The sequence below is a fragment of the Miniopterus schreibersii genome (assembly GCF_964146895.1).
Source record: "Miniopterus schreibersii genome assembly, chromosome: 9".
Classification (NCBI taxonomy): domain Eukaryota; kingdom Metazoa; phylum Chordata; class Mammalia; order Chiroptera; family Miniopteridae; genus Miniopterus; species Miniopterus schreibersii.
The window spans coordinates 43656625-43677910 of record NC_138118.1 but is presented as its reverse complement, the minus strand read 5'-3'; the positions used below and the strand labels follow the sequence as shown (position 1 = coordinate 43677910).

General features: G+C 43.9%; 1 protein-coding gene across 4 annotated transcripts in view; it reads right to left on the bottom strand.

The window, feature by feature from the left end:
• Window positions 1-21286, bottom strand: part of ATXN7L1 (ataxin 7 like 1) — a gene marked incomplete at its 5' end in the record, with an annotated part of 234863 nt that overhangs the window by 139834 nt on the left and 73743 nt on the right. The gene's annotated exons all lie outside the window — the stretch shown is intronic.

Sequence of the window (21286 nt, the reverse complement as noted above, 5' to 3'; positions counted from 1 at the left end):
GGAAATTACACTTGTAAATGATTATTCATGCCAATTGCCCTTTTTTCCCTTAAATTAAACACCGGTTGCTTAAATCTGTCTTCATGATCTTGTTCTATCAAAACGTATGTCCCAATTTTTCTATTATTTCCTCTAAATTATTTTCCTTATTTCTCCTAGTAGAAAGCAGTTTCAGGGGAATGGAGTGGGGGGCGGGCAGGAGTGTAATTAAACAGGGGCTATCTGACCAGAATTCCTATACCTTTTAATGGGGTATTTGATTAATCCTTTCTACAGGCACCATTATTCATGCCTTGATGGAATCTCGTTTTATAGCCCTTAGTACATGGACCCAATTTATCCACATCACATTGTATTCTAATACTTGTCATCCAAGTTATTAGCTATCTCTTCTCAGTGTAAAATCATCAGCAAGTTTGATTAGCTTATTCCTCAGGGATCATAGTGGAGATAAGAACAGACAGTACAATATGACCACCAATGGCTCTGTATCCTCGAAAGAACACGGCTAAGCAGAATCAACTTATGGAGCTGGGGTGAACAAATTAAATACCTGCCCCATGGCAGGGTCTCTGTGTGGGACCCAGGAGCCACAGCTGCAGAGGGCCTGCTGCTTTTGTGCCTGCTGGTACTGAGCTACCATCCTGAGTGGGATCACTTTAATAAAAAAAAGTGGGGCTCCTCCTCCTCCCCCTCCAGCTTCCTAATACTCCACACTCTCTAAATATTCTTCCTCAGAGGCACAGCCCAGGACACCACTTCTGTCTTCCATCCCCATTCTTTCCTTACCAGGGGCCTGGCAGCTCATTATTCTGATTATTATAAATGAGTCGCTAAGTCACTTCTGAGACTTGGTCACAAAAGCCATCCTGACTGCCTCCCTCTCTCCCTCTGGTGTTGGCTCTGAGGGAAGTTAACTGTTATTTTGTGAACATCCCTATGGAGAGGTCTACAGTACTGAAAGGGAGGAACCGGGGCCTCCTGCCATCAGCTACGTGAGCGGGCCTTCTTGGAGGTGGGGCCTCCAGCCACAGCCAAGCCTTCAGATGACACACAGCATTCTGGATGACAGCTTGACTACAACTTCATAAGAGACCCTCAGCCAGAACCACCCAACTAAGCTGCTCCCAGGTCTCTGGCCCACAGAAACTATGCAAGACCATAGGTATTTGTTGTTTTAAGCGGCTAAATGTTGGGTCATTGTTTATATACTCTTACTACCTCAGAGGAAGGTCTCGGTCCCCTCCTTCCCATCAATTCCCTTCTCAGGTTCCATTTTCATCTCTTCTCTGGTCAGGGAGTCTGGTGTCCCTCTGGTACCCTCTACCTGACTGGTTCCTGACATCTACCATGTGTCCTCACAGTCTTGAGGACTCTTTCCCAAGAAGAGAGGGAAAAGCTCCTGAAGCCTGGGTTTGGAATTCCAGCTCCTTGCCTGCCATCCAAAGTGGTATCTGGGATTAGGAGAATGACTTTTTGCAGAGAGCAGCCTTCCTGAGGCCATGAAATTCTCATTTCTGAATTGGGGGTGGGGGGTGCCAAGTGACTTAGGCCAACAGCCAGCATAAAAAGACTTTGCAAATAAGGGGTTCCCTTTTGTATCCTATGTTCATCTTCTGCACCCTTTTTGCTCTTCTGAAGTTTCTGCAAAAGGTCATGCCTCATTCAACTTTGCAGTTAAACACATCTGACATTGTGGGGATTCCAAAACTGGATGGAGATGTAATCTGGTTTAAATGTTGAAAGGTGTGCCACCCTACTCCATTCCTACTGGCTGTGTTCTGCCAGCACAGACACAGTCATGAAGGAGGTGTTGATCCGATTCTCACTTCTCTCAATTATACAAGGGATGGAATAGAGTTTTTGATTAAAAGAAAAAAATCCAGGTTGTTCTTCTATCTGATCAAAATTCACCTCAGTTCTATGGGGGCAAGATAGGATAGTTAAAGAAGTCAATCTCTTGGAAGGCTTGGAAAAGGTAACAAAGCAGGAGACTTAAGCAGTGGAGTGAACCCCAAAGCAGTGGTTCTCTAAGCAGAGCCCCCAGGCCAACAGCATTGGCATCACCTGGAGGCTTGGTGGAAATGCAGATTCTTGGGCTGCACCCCTGACCTACTGAATCAGAAACTCTGGGGCAGAGCATAGCAATCTGTGTTTTAACAAATCCCTCAAACAATTCTGATACTTGGATAAAGGTTGAATATCACTGACTTAAAGGACTAAACATCTAAATTATTCATTCATCCATTTGAAAGACATTGATTGAGTGCCTACCATTTGCCAGAGACTCTAGGCAATGAAGAGAAATTATAAGGAACTCCTTCATCAAGGAGTCCACAATCCTCCCCTCCCTTGCTTTATGACAAAGCTTGAAAAGAGACCAGGAATTTGAAGACAGGAATCCAGGCAGTGGAAATCTTCTTTACATGTAACTCTTTCCAATGGACAGAGGCACATTGAAATTGTTTTTCCCCCAGAATGATTATACTCTCAAAATAGTAACTCTTCTGAAGTAAGTAAACGTGTGGGTTTATTGTATCATGTACAACTGGCTCAGCCTTTTAAGCTTAAAGAAAAAAATGATTATGTAATTTGAGCATGAATGAAATACAGGCGTACCTTAAAGATTCACTTAAGTTTGTGCCTGTCTTTTATTTAATTATATTTTTTATTAATCCTCACATGAGGATATTTTTTCCATTGCTTTTCAGAGAGAATGAAAGAGGGTGTGGGGGGAGAGAGAGAGACAGAGAGAGAAACATTGATGTGAGAGAGACACACTGATTGGTTGCCTCCTGCATGCACCCCAACTGGGGCCAGGGATCGAGCCTGCAACAGAGGTTCGTCCCATTGGCTGGTATCGAACCTGGGACCCTTCAGTCTGAGGGCCGACGCTCTATAACCACTTAGCCAAATCGGCTAGGACTGTGCCTGTCTTTTAATGAACAAACTACTCTGTTGTTTTATCATCTTTGGTTAAGTAAGAGTTTCTCCCTTCTTTTTCTGTAAGCCTAAAAACATCTTAACAGCTAAGATGCATTGTATGCTTCCTATGGCTGGGCTTGCCGACGGCTCTACATTCATTAGCTCATTTGACCCTCCCCCGACCTTATAAAGCAGATGGAGCAAACACATGGAGTCAGTAGATAAAGAACAGAGGCTAGAAGAGGCAGGGAAGGAACCCAGACCCACCTCTTAACCTTACGTGAACTATTTTCCTGTGCTGTACTTTCAGCCCCACTGGGCTATTTTGCTGCTCATTAAAACTATTGTATAAGCCCTGGTCAGTGTGGCTCGGCTGGAGTGCAGTTCCATACACCAAAAGGTGGTGGGTTCCGTTTCTGGTCGGGGCACATACCCAGGTTGTGGGTTCAATCCTCGGTTGGGGCACGTGTGGGAGGTAACTGATCAATGTGTTGATGTTTCTCTCTCTCCCATCCATTCCTCTCTCTAAGATCAATTAAAAAACAAAACAAAAAAATTCCCTACTACTGATTAATTGGGAAACATAAAAGGAAATACCTCCCCTCCCCTGAAAGATTTCTAGTATGAAACCACTGGCTAAAGCTCAATTGGGGGATTTATTTTTAAATGTTAAAGTTCATGCTAGATTTCTCCTTTAGTACCACAGATAATTAGGAGCTGCCTATAAGCTTGTTATGGTCACCAGCATTAGTGGCCTGCATAAAAACCTCTTCCCTGCTCAACAGATCCAGCTTTGAGAAGGTGTGCCACATGTGCTCCTTTCTCAGGGCCCCTCAGTGATGCTCAATGACACACTGTAACACTATCAGGGCAGATGATTTTCCTGTGGTTGGGGATGAACTTGAGTTGATCCAGCCAAGCCTGGGCCCTTGTGATAGCCACAGAAAAAAAAGCTGTCTGGCAGGACCAGCAAGACACTCAGCCCCTTGGCGTGGGCACATGGCCAGCCTTGGCTAGCTAAGTTCATCTGCCACACAGGCCTATCCTTCATTTGCTGGGGGTCATGAGTCACCCACCTTTTGGCCACTAAGAAGGATCAGTAGGTCTTGTTTGCTAATTGCACCCTTGGGAATAACCTGGTGACTTTAGTTACCTTCACCCAGAACATCTAAAGTCCACGTGGGCTGTGCAGAAATCATGTGGGTATCTTTCAAGCCACATACAAGCATGCAACTTGAGGTAAACTGAAACACACTGCCTTTTCCCTTGGCTCTCTGTAATCAAGGCTTTTTAGACCATCAAGTCCAACCCTTATCCATTTCTAATTCCGGGTACTCATTGGCTTCTGCCGAGACACTGATTTGATTAGCGGCATTCTGTGGAACTACAGACATGAGATGTTGAGCTTGCAAATGTATGATTTATTTCAAGATTTTGAAAAGAGAAATGCACCTATTAATGGCACACTGGGAGCTGGGAAATTCTTTGAAAGCACTTCATGCATGTAAATGGAATGTGCGATGAAAATATCTGCTTATAGTCACAATCCTGGCTCCAGGGACCACCCCACTGTGCTCCCTATCCTCGTGGAGTGATGGCTCCACGGGAAACCACTGGGATTAGATGATACGGCGTTTGGACACCCGTATGCCGCCTCATTTATCTACCTGTGACAGGGACAGTACTGGAAGAGAATCAAAAGATGACAAATTGCTTCTCGTTTTAAAGGAGCTGTTTAGGATGGGTGTACACCCAGGGGGAACCAGGTTTCATGCCAGGGGCCGTCAGTCACTTCATCCTGTTCTAAGGCCACATTTTGGCAAACACCAACCAGCACATGGTTGCTGTCTCCTTTCACCAGTGGATTTAAGACACCTGCTCTGAAAGCCTGAAATCCAGTCCTTCTGAAGACGTGTGCAGCGGATGCAGACGTGTCCACACCCTGCAGGGAGGCGAGATGGCAGGCATCATGCCTGAGCTCCAGATGAGAGGGATCTGTCCCATGTTGAGGCAGACAGATAACAGGGAACGATTTTGCAGAAGCCCAGGGTACAGAAACAACATCAGTAAATGACTGGGAAACTGACTCCTGTGAGACAGGAGACAAACATTTTCACCCCCAAATTCCTAAGATACTGGCCAACTGGAATCTGCTCTTATGGATAAAGAATCCCCTAAGCTTCCAACTTCCCTGCGGGCAGAGAGGAGGCACATGGAAGGTTTCAAGGTGGTCCATCTGAGCACAAGTCAGGCCTCCACAACCCTCCACTTACCAGCCAGGGTTCCAGCCAAGGCTGGGCATCACTCTAGCTGTGGTCCTACTTCCTTCTTCCCAGCCGATGCTCCCTCTTTGAAAAATGACCATGTAATTAATTCATGGTCAACACAGTCCTCTCTCTGGAGGTGAACTTTCCTCAAGCAATCCAGTTTGTGTTTCTTTTCTGCCATGTGCTGGAATTGGCGAGGCCGGAGGTGTCTCACTATACTTGTGCGCACAGATGCCAGGCAGCCCGCTAAGCGCTGTGCTCGCACCTGCTCGTTTATCCTCCTGACTCTGAGGCAGGTGCTGACACTGAGCTGGCAAGTACCAGCCATAGCCATGCCCAGGTGGCTCGGCCCCAGGGTCTGACTGGCTCCTAACCCCTCTGTGGCCTCGGCCTTTCTAACATAAGCCTCCTTCAGACAGCAGTGGAACCCCATGTGGGCACTGGTTTGCCTAGGCCTTCCTCTTTGCCCAGGCCCAACCCTCTGGAATTCAGTGGGTACTTGGAGCGGGAGCACAGAGTCTGCAGTGTGAAAAGGCAGAGGCTCATCTCTAATCCCCTCTTTGTTCCTAACTTCAGGTCAAATGTGCAGATGTTGACATGGGGCTGGCCTGTTTTAAATGTTTTGCGGTGTTGCCCCAGACTGCTTCATAGAAGGTCGCTCTGTCCTCCTTCCTTAGACAAGCACCTGGCCCCCATCCCCACCTCCTGTCTTTGGCAATGATACCGCCCATTATACATTTTAGCTCAAAACTCCTATTTTCCACGTGGCAGTGAGGCATATTTATAGCATAAGTCACATGCCAAGGCATTTACAAGTTTATGATTTCTAATAATAACCCTGGAGCATAACTACCATGCCCATTCCACAGACAGGCAAAGGGAGACGGGAGGTCACCGCAAGGTTGCAAAGGCGTCCTAAACTGCCAGGTCTCTTGAGCCACTTATGTACAAGTCTGTCTCTGGATTGCATCCTCTCATTTTCCCTTTCCACAAACTTATCTAAGGTCTAGGAATGAGTGATGTTATCAAGATTGAGTTGTACTGTATCCGTGTCTGTACGCCAGCTTTCAGTATACTAACAAGCAACTCTAAGCTCTAGTGGCAGAAACATCAATGGTTACCTTTCTGCCAAAACCCATTCTCATTAGTAGGTTTACATGCATGAAACACATACATGGAGTTTTGGTCTGCACAATTTTCTCATTACTCAAAGTTGTAACTAATCAGAATGCTGAGTGGTTTATTCTCATGCAGAACATAACCAATTGCCTTCAATGTCTGCTGAAATGACCCTAACTTCTGTTCTGATGGAATCTTCTGGTCAGGAAATGAAAGGGTAGATCATAACCTATAAGCAGACTGAATAATATTCCCTCAGAGTCAAACCTGTAGGACTGTTTTTCAAATAGTTATCACAGAAAGCCCAGATCTCATGTGAAAGAGATACAAGAAATCTGGAGGATGTGTTCATTGCATGTAAGTCTGGATTTAGAAACTGAAAATGCTGGAAGTTTCATAAAGGCAAATCTGTCTCTAAGAGTGGACACACAATTTTGTTGGTGCTGTGCATTTTTCCTACCGGGGTCTATGTTCATGGGAACGCAATGGGGTGAGAGTTGAGTCTGGAGTACTAGTCTCCGCTATACCCCTTTCAGCTGTGTGACCTTAGGAAAGTCACTGAACTTCTCTGAGCTTCTGAGTCAGGGAAGTCAGCACTCACCCATCTACTTTACTGAGTGTTTGAAAATCAAAATGAATAAGCTACTTGAGAGTGCTTCATAAATGGCAAATGCTGTAGATATTTCTAAAGATATACGATCACCCTCGAAAGGCGATAGTGAGAACAGAAGCTTCTCATCTCTGTTTTCAAAAGAATCACCTTCATAGCGATATGGCTGAGAAGTGGCATTTGGGAGTATGACCATGGAAGGTGGCCTCCTTCACAGTCGGCAAAAGTGTACTGTTTCACTTGTTCATCATCTGGGCTCACGTTCGCCCTTTAGTCCTTATCTCACCATCAATGTGATGTGTGGCACCTAGTGGGTACTCAGAAACGTGACACAAATCAAAGAATGCCAGGCTAAGGATTTTAGTTCCTCTGGCACAGAAACGTAGGCCATGGCAGGGGGACTGAGAGGGGGGGATTTCTGGAAGCCAGAGATGAGGGTGACCAGCTGAGTTGAACATAAGGGATTTCCTGGGACAAGTTGGTCACTCTACCTGAGCGTCGTATTTGAATATCCTGCCTCCTCCCAGCTGGCAGGGAATAAAGTATCTGAACTAAGGAAAGACTGGTGGAAGGCATGTGTGTCTCTGTGTTCCTAAAGAGTGGATTCCTAAAGATTCATAGCCTGGGCATTTCCCCATCCCCCCTTTTGCCCCCATTAGTTTCAATTTCTCTGGCTGACACCATCTTCTCACTGTCAGGGATCCAACAGAATCACACCCCGTCTATTTTTCCTGCATCAGATTATCGCCTCTAAGATACTTTCCTGTTCCCAGTTGGTGGCTTCCTGCCACCAGCTAAATCTTCTACTTAACAGCTCCAGGCATTCAATGCAAAACTGCAGCCTTCAGCAAGGCTTGCACTTGGAATTGTCAGGAGTGCTCTGCGAGCTTCACCAGGAACACACGTGTGCTGCAGAACTGCCATCTGGATCAGGAGCTGACTGGTGCACATGGCAGGGAAAATACATTTGGGGCCAGGGAGGAGATGTGATCAGTGGGGATTTCCCCTTTAAAAACTTACAGCAAAAGCCTGCCTGAGACCATTCAATATTCATAAATGGAAAGCAGAGATGGCGTTTCTGTTCCGCCAAGAGCAATAGCTATTTATCACGGCAAATGACTGAAATAGTTGTACGTACAATGCTTTACTCAGCGCTGTAAATTACGGTATACAGAAGATTAAACTTAAGCCTAATGCTACCCTTGAGCTTCAACAGCTGAGTCCTATAAATGGATACCGTTAAGAGGAGAGAATCTTTTTCCTGGTTACTATTTAAAAGTGTATCTCTATTAAAAGCTTGTCTTAAACATAAATTACCAGGAAGCTTGCCTCTGGGCCTAGGCAGCCTCTTCCTCTGGGCCCTGACTCCCAGAGGCACATCTGTGTGACACAGTGATAGGCCTGAGACTTGAAACATGTGCTGTGCTGATCTTCAGAGGGATGGAGGGGAGAGGGACTTCACAGAGGGCTGAATGAGCACTAACTTCTGGTGTGTGTGTGTGTGTAGATTTGGAATGAAAATGGTCTGAACCCCAAACCACTTCTAAGAGATGTTTCTTCAGGTATCTTGTTCTGTGAAGTATCAAGAAACCCTGACCTAGAGCCGAAGCCCCAACTTTCCCAGCTACATTTTATTCTCTAAGTACTTGCTCCTCAAAGTGTGGTCCATGTATCAAAAGCACCAGCATCACCTGGAAGTGTGTTAGAAACATAGACCTACTAAATCAGAATCTGCATTTCAGCAAGAAACTCCTGGGGGCTTCACATGTGCTTTAAACTTTGGGACTCAAGGTACAAGTAAGCAGATGTTAACAGGGAGAAGCTCACTGGAAATCTTACACATGAGAAACAGGATTTACAAGAATAGGCCCTAGCAGTGGACCCTAGGATACAGAGTTCTCTTCTGTCCAATCCTACTTTGGAGCATTTTCAGGAATTTGAGAGAGATTTTTATGAGCTGGGAATGACTGTATCACTCTGGACTTGAGAGAGGACCCAAGCACGGCAGGGTATAAAACTGCGTAAATTAGTGAAAAGCTCATGCTTTATAAATCAATCAGGATGCCTCTAATCCCCCTGTGAGTCAGGAGGCTGAGAATGCATGGCAATGTTTTGGGCCAGGATTTCCTTCTTTGTTGTAATTACCAGTTGATGTTAAGAAAAGTATGCAAAGGTATTTGTGTTGTTTGAGACAAAAGATTCAAAAAAACAGTAGTCTATTAGAAAAAAAAAAATCCTTCAGTATGCATGTTAAAAATTTAATGGCATTCACTGCAAAAATAGATATTTATATACGTAAATAAATTTAGAAAGAAAATAAAATCTATTCCGGCCAAGCTAGCAGAAGAAAAAACAGAAAGAGGGTTAAGAAAACTTTGCTAATCTAGTGAAAGATAGGAAAGAAGTACAAAGAAGCAAATAAAATGCAAGATAAACAGAAACACAAATTAAAAGATAAAAATAAGTCCAAATATATAAAGTTATCACAATAAATATAAATGGATAAAACTCACCTATTATAAGACACTATCAGATTGGACTTTTAAAAAAGCCAGCTATATACTGCTTACAAGAGAGACACCTAAAACAAAATAACACAGAAAAGTTTGAAAATAAAAGATTGGAAAGAGATAAGGCAAATACATATTGACCAAAAGAAAACTGGGTAGCAATGTTAATCAGATAAAATAAGACCTAAGGCAAAAGAATTAATAGGGATGAAGGCTCCAGCAGTAAAAAGACATGAGTCATAAACTTACATGCATCCAATAGCACAGCCTCAAAACTGTAAAGCAAAAGCTGTTAGAGCTCCAGGAGAGACTGATACACTTACACCCATCACAAGAGACTTAAAACCCCCTCTCAGACATTACAGACCAAGCAAACAAAAATGGCTGACATTATATGAGTAATCACAAAAAGAGAGATTATACAAATTTTCTAATCACATGACACATTAAAAAAACTGATCACATGGTAACTAGTCACAAAGGAAGTATAAGTTATAAAATGGATAACATAACTAATATTCTCTGGTGACCATCAGAAGTTACACTAAAAATAAAAAATAAAACAATAGTAAGGCTCCCCCTGCCCACCCTTTAGATTTGAAAACTAAAACCACACTCCAAAATTACCACTTGGCATAGGTGTGATTTTTTTTCTATGTGTGGCCTAGTTGCTATGGGACCAGGTTAATTTACATAACATTTGTCAGGGATATCACCAGAAACAGGAAACTCCCCAAGCTATTATAGCTTCATTATTTTGTACTTTGAACTAAATTCTAAACCATAGGGACGATGAAGTACCTGATTCTGGGAAGAAAGGAAGAACATGCGTGGGTTAATTATGACCTAGACGTGCAGCACTAAAGGCTGCTATTGGCTTATTCCCCAGTCAGTGCCCTGTTCTGCATCTCTTCTATGCACGGACACTGGCTGGATGAAAGAGACTGTCCTGGAAGTGCTCCTGGCACCAGGGAAAAGGTGCTATTCAATTGACATGGCATCATAAAATCAATAATGTCCTAGAATCAAGCAAATACGTAGTTAACAGTTTGTATGGGACCTTCTGTCTGCTTTTTCACAGGGCCAAGCACTTCTAAAAAGTGATCAGGGGACACTGCATAGGAGACACACACAAATATAGGTCCAAGTGGTGGTGGAAAGTCCCCCTAAATAAAATCAAAACCAGACTGATGGTCCTTCCCTTGGACCGTGCTACCAGCCCAACACAATTCCAGTGCTGGCAAATAATAAAACAAATATTAAAAAGGACAACACCAAACAACCTAAAAAGGAGGGAATGCAGGATCAGGGTAATAGTGATCAAACCACTGATGACAGGTCTGCAAGTTCTGCAGGTGAGTGAGGGTGGGGAGATGGAGCAATAGAAAGAGAAAAGAGAGGACCACAGCTCTTCTGCCTGTGCCATGGGCACCCATGGTGGTCAAAACAGCCTGGAGATTTCCTGGCTCACAAACATGACAAGCTACAGAGTGGGACAGCTTTCATGGGAACCCACCCCCTTCGGCATCCTCACTGGTCCCCCAGCCCCTCTCAGCAACAATACATTAGCATGACCCCCCTTCAAAGAATAGCCCAGGCGAAGGCTTGTTGTGAGGGTAGAGGTTCCTCACTACCAAACCCTAGGGTGAGTGTCACCAGTGGTAAGAATATGATAGGATTGGCTAAGAAAGTGGCACAAGAATTTTAAAAGAGCTGCTGCCCAGCCCCTGCCTCCTTAAAGGCACGGGCAACTTGATTTACTCGTATATGGGGTCACCATCAGGACGACTTCCCAGATGAGATAGTAATGCAGGTCACTGAGTTAGGGAGTCAGTCAGGGCTAGAGTCAACGTGACCTCACTCATGGGGACCCACGCAGCAGCACTCCTGGTGGAGGCAGGCACTTGTTGAAGAGGGTTACACATGGGGTGGGGGCAGCCACCTAGAGATGAGCAGAAAACCATAGCCACAACACAAACGAAGCCACACTTGTCTTAGAAAAAATGCTCCTCTGGAAAAGGCTCAGGAATTTGAAGAAATAATTCCTGTGGGAGAAAACCAAAGCATCTAAGATGCTAATAAACAAGTAAATAACAGGGTTAGTCAGAAACTAAACCTTAGAAATCTGTCATTCCAGTTTTGTAAAACAAAGACCATGATTGCTTTCTCTGGAAAAAAATTATTCCATGCAATTCCTTCCATGCGAAGTAGGATTCATCAAAGTGAAATGGTTTACTTCTTCTTTCATCATTTATTCCCCCTACTTACATTTTATGTATCCTATGTAGCAATCCCCCATTTGCACTCATTTTTCAGAAGTGCCTGGCCCTGTGCAAGAGCATAGGGAAAGTCCTACACAAAATGTCAACTACAGTACTTCCTTGACTCCAGGATGCCATTAATTGTAAGATGCCACATCACTTTAATAGCACCTTTTCCTGGGGGGTGGGGAGCTGCCATAGTAAATATACAATGATAGGAAAAAGCACTTTGACTTTAGAAACAATAGGATTTGGAACCTTCTTTAGACTTCTGCAGAGTTCCGGAGGTCAGCCTACACCCGGAATCCCCATATGTGACACTTTCGGAGGAAACTGCCGGTGACCCCGGACAAAGCACTAGAATGAGCTCCTTGAGTGAATGCTCCAGAGTCTCTTCCAGAAGGAAAACTGCAAGAACAGAGTTGTAGCTCAGACAGGAGTTGGGTTCTAGCATCAGAGTGTGAGCTGCGAATCATGTATAATCAAAACACCCTTGAATGTCCTTCTGCTCATAAAATACATTCCACATGGTTTGGGGACAGTGGACTCTTGCCATGGCCAGTGTCTTCTCAGGGTTGGAAAAGATCTTTGTTTCTCTGCTCAGGCACCAGATGAAGGAGTGGCCTTGTGTCTGGGCCCACATTATTAGAAACAAAAGTGCATTATTATTATTGCAAGTGCATGTGGTTGAATTCAGATAAATTAAGAGTGATGAGACTCCAAAGAGAAAGAGATGTGTTTTTGTCTTGTACTCCAAGACCTCTGAGTGCTGTAACAGGCTAACTGCTGCTGTGAATCTCCCTCTGGAGCAGAATCTGGCTCACAGTGCTTCCCAAGTATGTGTTCATCCAAACTTGAGCTGTCAGAGCACTGATTTGCTTCTCCGGGAAAGGAACACTGTTTGGGAAATGCTGCTCGACTCATTGCTCAGGATGGGGAGGATTCCAAAATGACCTCTGAATCAGTGCTGGCAACATTCTTTCCTCAGATTTAAATAAAGCGATGACTGTTCCCCCAGTTTTCCTCAGTTGATCCAGCTCTGAGGAATGGAATGGAGTAGCCTGTACAGCCAGGACAAGCTAGTGATGAGTCAGAGGCCGGGGGTCATGTTAGAGTGCCTGCCTCCAGAACTCAGCTGTAGTCGGGGATCAAAGCAGTGGCCTCGCAAGCATTCCAGCAAGCATTCCACGAGGGAGGATGGCTCCCCCTTGTCAGCCTCTCTAACTGTATCTGAACAGAGACAGCCATTCTCTTTCAAGGAGCACTCTCTTCTCAATGAACATATTCACCTACATGTGAAATTTGTTTTTTTCACAACTGGCAAGCCAATTTTCCTTCCTTGCTTGCTTCCTCCCTCCTTTATTGAGCACCAACTATAGATCCTGCACTCATTGTGTTAACTCAGAATACAATGGTGAGCATCACAGGGCTCCTGGCTCCTTGAAATGCCTAGTCAGGTGTGTGTGTGTGTGTGTGTGTGTGTGTGTGTGACGGGGATGGATAAGGAAGCAAGCACTTGCAATAGCTGTCATATATGCTAATATTGGTGAAATGGAGGAGGCCAAGAGCACCTGAATTGGGATTTCAGGAGTCCTTTCCTGTCCTCTAGGTCTGGAAATGTGCTCCATGCTGAGATTCAGGGACGCAAAAGGCACAGTTCCAATCCTCAGGAGCTCAGTGTCCAGTGTTCACAGGTGACTGCTGAACAGTGATCAGTGCCATAGGACACAGAGATACAGGGGGCAGAGGGACCAGCTGACAAGTGGGTTGGGTGGCACCTGAGCTCAGCAGAAATGCAGAAAAACACTTAAAGTGGTGCTACCTAAAAACAGGTCTATTGGTGATATAAAAATGAAGTCACCTGCACTTGAAAAAAATCCCAAGACATAATTAAAATGGTTATTGTCAAGGTCAACAACAACCTTTGGTGGTAAATCTAGTAACCTCTTCTCTTTTCTCCTCTCACTCAACCTCTTGGCATTTGACTGGGATTCTGAAATGCTTTCCTCTCTTGGCTTCTAGGTCATCGTCTGCTGCTTTTCCTGACAGACCACTAACTAACTAACTAACTAACTAACCCTAGATGTTGGCTTCTCCCTTTTCCAATTCATTCCATCAACAAATTCTGCCAGCTACATTTCCAAAACAGACCTCAAGTTTATTCTTTTCTCATCTGCCTGACTATGCATTAGTCTTTACAAAGTCCCCCAGGCTCCAAGCAGCAAGAGTGATCTTTTAAAAATATAATCCAGATTATGTCTTTCCCTCACTCAGTACCCTCCAGTGCCTTCTCATCATACCCATAAAAAACAAGCAGACAAACTCCAACTCTGGCCTAGAGAGTTCTGTAGTTCTGTTCCCCACCCACCTCCTTGAGGCCCTCAAACACACCTCACCTGCTGGGCTCTCTGCTGGGAGACTCTTGTGCCAGCTCTTCATAGGGCTTGATCAAATTTTTATTTATGTTATTAAACCCATCAGAAAGTAGGTTTCAAGAAAGTCATGCCCTTACCTGTCTTGTTCACCACCGAATCTGCAGCACTAGAATAATGCCTGCCACAAAGTAGGAGTTCAATTAACATATTTTAAATAAATGAATAAATCAAAGCCACGTGAGTTGAAGAAGGTAATCTAAGACATTCAGCCTTCAAGACATAGGCTTTGATGAGATAGTAATAGGAAGTTCATTTGCAATTAAAGATGAATTCAATAATCCTAAGGTTATGAAGATCCTATTAATCTATCTCCAGATTTGAGCTGCACCACTATATGTACTATTTGTTTGTAACATTTCTACTTATTTCACAGAAACATGCCCAAAAAAGGGAATTCACTGAATTTAGAGGAAATCACTTACTGTTTGGTCTCATGGTCTGCTCATTTGTTAGAGAAACTAGAGGCAGACTTGATGGTGGTGCCCACTCCACCTCTTCTATAAGCTTTCTTCTTTTTACTTTTTGATATTTAAAGGTCTATTTAAAATGTTATAGCTAAGGCTCTAAACACATTCACTATAAATGGTTTATTCTTCCCTTCCTCCTTCCCTCAAAATTGTGCCCAAATTTATCACCAATGCCAATAAACAGACAGGATCAGTGGTGTAGCTTACAAAAGTGAGGAGGAGACAGGGAGCTCTGCTGCCCCCAGGCACCTGTCATTTAGTCTCCAGCATCCTGCAGGAATCAAAAAGGACTTTTCTGTATTAAAGTTTAGTTAAGGTGTTGCAGATCCAAAAACATTCAACCAGTATAGTGGTTAACATGATCTGGAGTCAGACAGAGATTGGAATCCTGGTTCTGCTACTTACATCTGCCTGACCTTAATCAAATTTCTTAAATACCCTGAGTCTCCCTTTCCTTGAGTGTGAGATCTGGATAAAATGACCATAGCATCTTAGAGTGGCCATGGGATTAAATAACACATAAAAAGCTTAGCACATATAATGGATCATAAGTTTATTAGCTTTGTTATTGTTATTTTTGTCTTCCATTAGCAGAGTAAAAAGAAACGCCAGGGTTTGAGACCAGGCTAACCTGCTATGTTCTAGACCCAGCATTAACTCTAATTTGAGCAGAAGCAAGTTCAAAATATAAAAATATAAAGTGGAGCAAAATGTGGTCCTATTTCGTTGTAGATTCTCTTTGTTGTAATGCTTGATTTAAGGCCTAACCATTTGCTAATCAGTCAGTTTGACATTTCTTCCCTTAGGATCTAGTACAAGGATTTCCTTGAGATCTATCATATGACATACACTTTACCAGGGACAATGGAAAGATGAAACAAAAAACAGCAGCAGCAGATATTGTTTCTGATCATAAGGAGCCCCCAAAACATATCAATCCAGGAGTTAATTCTGTATTGGAGATACATTCATCAAATTAAAGTTAAAAAGAATCCTACTAACAAAATAAAGTTTGCATAGATTTACATGCTCTTGCCAAGTCTTATTAATTAACATTGTCAGACTTGACAAAGAATATGTTCGATGAGACCAATTTCCTTTAATTATTTTATACTTCTCTGGTATAAATAATCGAGTCTCATAAAAGACAACTAACAATAACAACAGAAATTTAATCTCAACAAACAAATTCAACTTAATTAACCAAAAAACCCAAGCCCTGCACTATGTCAACTGGCACCTTCAGGCAAAAAGTTCTGCAGGCTAATTAGCCAGTGATGGTCCCCAGGAAGCCAGGGGGCGCTGACATTGGGAGGAATGGACTTTCTCTAGGGCTCAGAAGTACAAAAGGTTTGGTTCCTCCTCAACTAGAGGTCACCTGGAGACAGACAAAATAAAACTGCAGGAAACGCTGGAACCTCATTAATGAGCCTCCCAAGTGTAGCACTGCTGGGCTGTGCTGCTCTCGGTACCCAATCAATATTGGCATCTGGATGTGCACGGAAGGAATGGAGGTGCCAGCCTTCATGAGCGAGTTGCTGTCACTCATTTATTTTGCAGTTCAGCCTCCCTGCTTTAGCTCACAGTTCATTAAATTCTACTGCATCACCATCAACATGCAAAACAGCTATTTGAAGGGCATTCAAAAATATAATCAGAAAAGGGAATAAAAAGCCCTCTATGAGAAAGAGGGAAAAAATTAATCCTCTCATCTATTGAATGACATCTAGATTCTTTGGTTCTAACATATGTGTGTGTGTGTGTGTGTGTGTGTGTGTGTATTTAACTAGCAGTGACATACAAGGATTATCTCTGTCTGATGGATGGGGTGTGGGGCTGTATGTTTCTCTGCTCAGAGGGCAAGAACAAGACGTGGCTGAAAATTCTGAAGGAGCTGTGTGTATGGATGTGTTATTTTGCTTTTAAAAATTTTTTATTTTAATTTTGAGGTAGGAAAGACTGCATTTTCTGGGCTTCTGTAAGATATCTTGTTTTATGCTTTGAATGTGACTGTGATGAGGAAATTATCTTGATGATCAACAGTTCTGTGGAAGCTGAAATAGTAAACTTTCTACATGTTGCCATGTGATTCCAGAGAAGTTATTTCTGAGCTTAGTATACATGTGCACATACACACATTTTAGCTTGGAGAAAAATTTAATATAGAAAAGCACATAATATGATACGACAGATGGGGGTGTTATATTTTACGGTAGTGGTTTTTAACTGGGAGTGATTGTGTCCCCTAGGGGACACTGGCGAAGCCTGGAGACAGTTTTGGTTGTCATGACTGGGGGTGGGGGCTGCTACTGGCATCTAGTGGATAGAGGCCAGGGAAGCTGTTCAGTATCCTACAGTGCACAGGATAGCCCCACAACAGAGGATTATCCAGCCCCAAATGTTAATAGTGCTGCTGTTGAGAAACGCTGCATTAGAGTAGCTCATTATGTAATTATGTTAGGAGATAAAAAAAGAAAAAATCATACTCCTTTCATTTAGGCAAATCATACAACTGCACAAATGTTCAACCCAATTACAAAATTATAACTTGAGTTCACCTATTATTTTTCTTTTTAATTATAATATTCCAAGTTGATTAAAAATGTTACTACTAAAAATAATAAAGTATTTTTTCCATATCATGCACTTTGTTTTGAGCTTATATATGTGCCTGGTCACACAGACAGGACCTCTACACATGCGCACGCACATGCACACACACACACACAGAGGATTCTTTTTGGAAGAAATGGCAACAACACTTCCTGGGCTGAGGTTCGGACCCACCACAGCACTAACACACAAGGGAGAATCACACACGGCATTCTCCCACTGGAGTAATCACAAGTGAAAAACCCCTTTGGGCAAGGATTCATTTAAAATCTCTGCAACGGGTTTACTTGGTTAACAATAGCTTAACTTTTTTTTTTTTTTTTTTAAAGCAAACTTTGTTTCACTGCTGTGCTAAGTACTTTCCATTTGTGAGTTCCTTTAGTCATCAAAACAACCTTATGAGGTAAATTACTATCCCCAGTTTAAGAATAAAAAACTGAAGCTCAGAGAGGCAAAGCAACCTGCCCAAGTCACACAGCTAGTAAATGGTAGAGCTAGAACTTGAATCTAAGCACACTGACCCCAGAGAGGCTATTCCCAACCACGAGGCAATGCCTGCTGAGTGGGATCAGGATGCCAAGGCAAGTCTTTTTGTTTCTTTTTCCCCCTTTCTTCAGCCATCCCTAAATAGCCTCATCAACATACCTAAGAGACTTTGGAAACAAAGCAATCCCTTTAAAATCCTAGATCTCCTGGGAAGAAGTTTACAAAGCACCTAAAGAGCCCTTGCACAGACTCAGGAACAGACCTAACAGGCCAACACAGGTTGGGGGCACAGGAGGTGGCTCCCAGAGGACTTCCACCCCATGCCAAGCAGAAGGTCTCCCAAACTTTTTATGTCTGGGACTCCAGCTTCGGGCACAAGTCAGGAGCAGAAGGAATGTGGCCAGTTCAGGGAGGGGGCTTCATGTGACCCTTGTATGACTAGGTGGCCAAGGCCAGATGGACCTCGATAGGGACCCCAGAGAGATCCTGGGAGCTTCAGAGTTTCCTAAGGAGCTGATACTGGGGCCTATTGTGAACATAAACCATATTTAGAAAGCCAGATCCTTGGGATTCTTGGCAATGTGATCATCTTCAGGCTCACAATTCTTGCCTCCGAGAGTGTGGGAAGCAGAAGATGAATCACAGGCCATAGTCTGTAGGCTGACCTTAGCATGCACGTCCCCTAAGATGGAGCAAGAAGCGAAGACAGGAAGCACTTGACTGAATTGGTTTTCCCATTTTTCATAAGAAACATTCAACTTAATAAAAAATAGCCACACTTTATTGACAATAATAGCTACCCTTTCTTTATTCCCTACCATGTGCCAGGAAACCACTTTATCTCTGTTCCTTCTGTAACCCTGCAAGGCAAGAATGATCACTTTCATTTCAGAGGAAAATGAGGCTCAGAAAGGTCATGTAATTAGCCCAAGGTCACACAGCTAGTAAATGTTAGTCGAGAGTCTAACCTGGGTCCATTTGACTCTGAAATTCATGATTTTTCTATTATGGCTTTTTCACATTACCACTGACCTCCAAAGTCCCCAGAATCAGCTTCCTAAATACACACACACACACACACACACACACACACACACACACACACTTAAAACAAACAAGCAGGCCCTGGCGGTGTAGCTCAGTTAGTTAGAGTGTTGTCCCCATATGCTACGGTTGTGGGTTCAAACTCCGGTCAGGGCACACACAAGAATCAACCAATCAATGCATAAATAAGTGGAACAATAAATCAATGTCTCTCTCTCTCAAAATCAACAAAAATAAATAAATAAATAAACAAATAAACTTAAAGAAGCAGGAGACCAAGATCTGGAATGCTGTCATGTGCCCATCTCTCTGTGTACGCCATGATCCTCAAAAGCCAGGAGCTAAATCACAGGTGCAGACAATGAACAAATTTCTAAAAGAACACATAGTCCAGTGCCCCGTCATTTAACAAGGTGACAAGTCTAGGGTCTCAGAGCTGAGCAGAGACTGAGCTGGGATTTGGCCCCAGATGTGTTGGTCCCTGGGCAGTGTCCCTCCCACTGCACTGCAGCTCAGCTTTCAGGGGCCATGGAGGGGATGATTCTGGGTGTTGGGAATACAGAGTTGAAAAGGACCATCCCCGGTCCTGAAAGGATCCTAAAAGCTGGTAGATGTTCCGAGACAGTTCACAGATAACTGCAGTGTGTGACAGAAGGTGGGAAGTGGCACAAGGAGAACAGAATTCTATGGGTATCAAATCCAGGAGGGCAAAGGGGAGATTGACGCCATGGGGAGAGGTGGGGAGGAAATGAGGCCACGTGCTGGGTGTACTGGCAAGAAGGTGCTCACACCAGTCATTTTGCACTATGAGGCAGGCAGAATACTCATTTTGCAGACAAGATGGAGAGACAGGAGGTGACCTGCCCACACAGTTAATGGGGAGTCATGTTGCTCTGCCTGACTCTAAAGTCCATAAGAATACAACAAAATTCAAATGCTGTTTCTACGAAGGCCTGGTGGGTTGGAAGGTCAGGAGTAGGCCAGGAGTGTCTCAAGCACCCACCCCAAGTTCAACCCTGGTGGCTCTGCTTTGCATATATATTTGTAGATTGGTGTTCCACGTGAGATTCTATTTGAAAAAAGCTCTGCAGCTAACAAAATCAAGTTTGAAGCCCTGTACTAAGTATGAGGTGCTACCTGGCATGTGAATGTGTCAGGCCTTGGAGTTTGAGCAGGGTAGGGACAGCAGATGGTCAATGCAGCAAGGCAGTGAGGGACAATGACTAGCAAGCATGCAAAGCATGCACTTCCTTGACTGTGAAGAGATGCTGCTTGCATTCAAATCAGGCTCTACACCTGCCTAGCTTTGAGACTTGGGGCAAGGCATTCATAAGGCTTACTTTCCTCAAGTTCAAAATGGGATCATATTGATCTCACTTCTTAGGGCTGTTGAGAAGATTACACACTCAAAGATATGGAAAGCATTTAGCACAGTGCCTGGCACCTAGCACACTGACATTCTTATTAACTTGTTGAAAATAGCAAGAGTAGGAGGTAAAACAGCAAAAAAAGAAATATCATGAAACTACAGGAAGAATTCTTAGGCAAACTAAGAAATCCTCACTGCCTCCGAAGAATTGCCATGGTTCTGAGCTCTGCCTTGCATTCTCCTGGCCTTGATAAATATGGGCTGTGAATCAAAGGGACACACACCTGAAAGACAAGGTGTCCTCATTGCTACTTGTCAGCTGGTTCAGCAAGAAGCTCAATGGAGACTGGGCTTTGTGTGATGAGATCAGTAACCCAAACCCCCAAACTAATTTACTGCCACTGCTCAAAGCAGATGCCACAAAATACTTGGCTCTCCCCCTAAGCTTGACTTGGTTCTTGCCCCAGAAGGCCTAGGATAGAGGAAGGCACATGTATCCGCCAAGCCAAGCCCTATAGAGTCCTCCTTCACTGGCTAGATGGGGCCTTGCATTGGACAGAATTCTGCAGGGCACAGTGGAGTCCTGGGTCCATTTCAGGTTTCTTCCATTGAAGACTGTCAGTGATTTAAGTTCCCAGTGAAGGTTTTAATGGCTTATGGGATTTTTGTCTGCCTTGCTGCTGTATCCCAGTGCCCAGAACAGCAGCACATCCCTGTGAATGAATGCATGATAAACCCATTTAGGGTGATCTGGCCTCTGCATCTGCAGAGACACACAGAAGCAACTGGCCACAGAGCTTCCATGGTCACTCACCAACAAACGAGCTGTGTGGGATCTTCTCTCCCCTGCTCTGCTCTTGATCCCACCTGTCACCTTAGCTTGCAGCACCACCACCGGGTCTCTGACAGTGTCCCTTTGGAGAGGTTTGATCTTTTCTCTCTTCCTGGCATAAGGGAGGGTCACTTGCTACACAGCACTGAGCAAGAAGGTCAGCTCATGCTGAGCACACTTGTTCCTCTCATGCTTACTCTGCCAGATATGACAATGTGAGAGCTAGAAGCGCCCATAAAAGCCACTCCTTGTGGAAGAGACAAGAAAACATAAAGCCTTGAGACATTAAGCAAGTAGCCTAAGGTCACAGAGCTGGCTGCAAGGAGGGGTAGGAGACTTGGCCTCTAA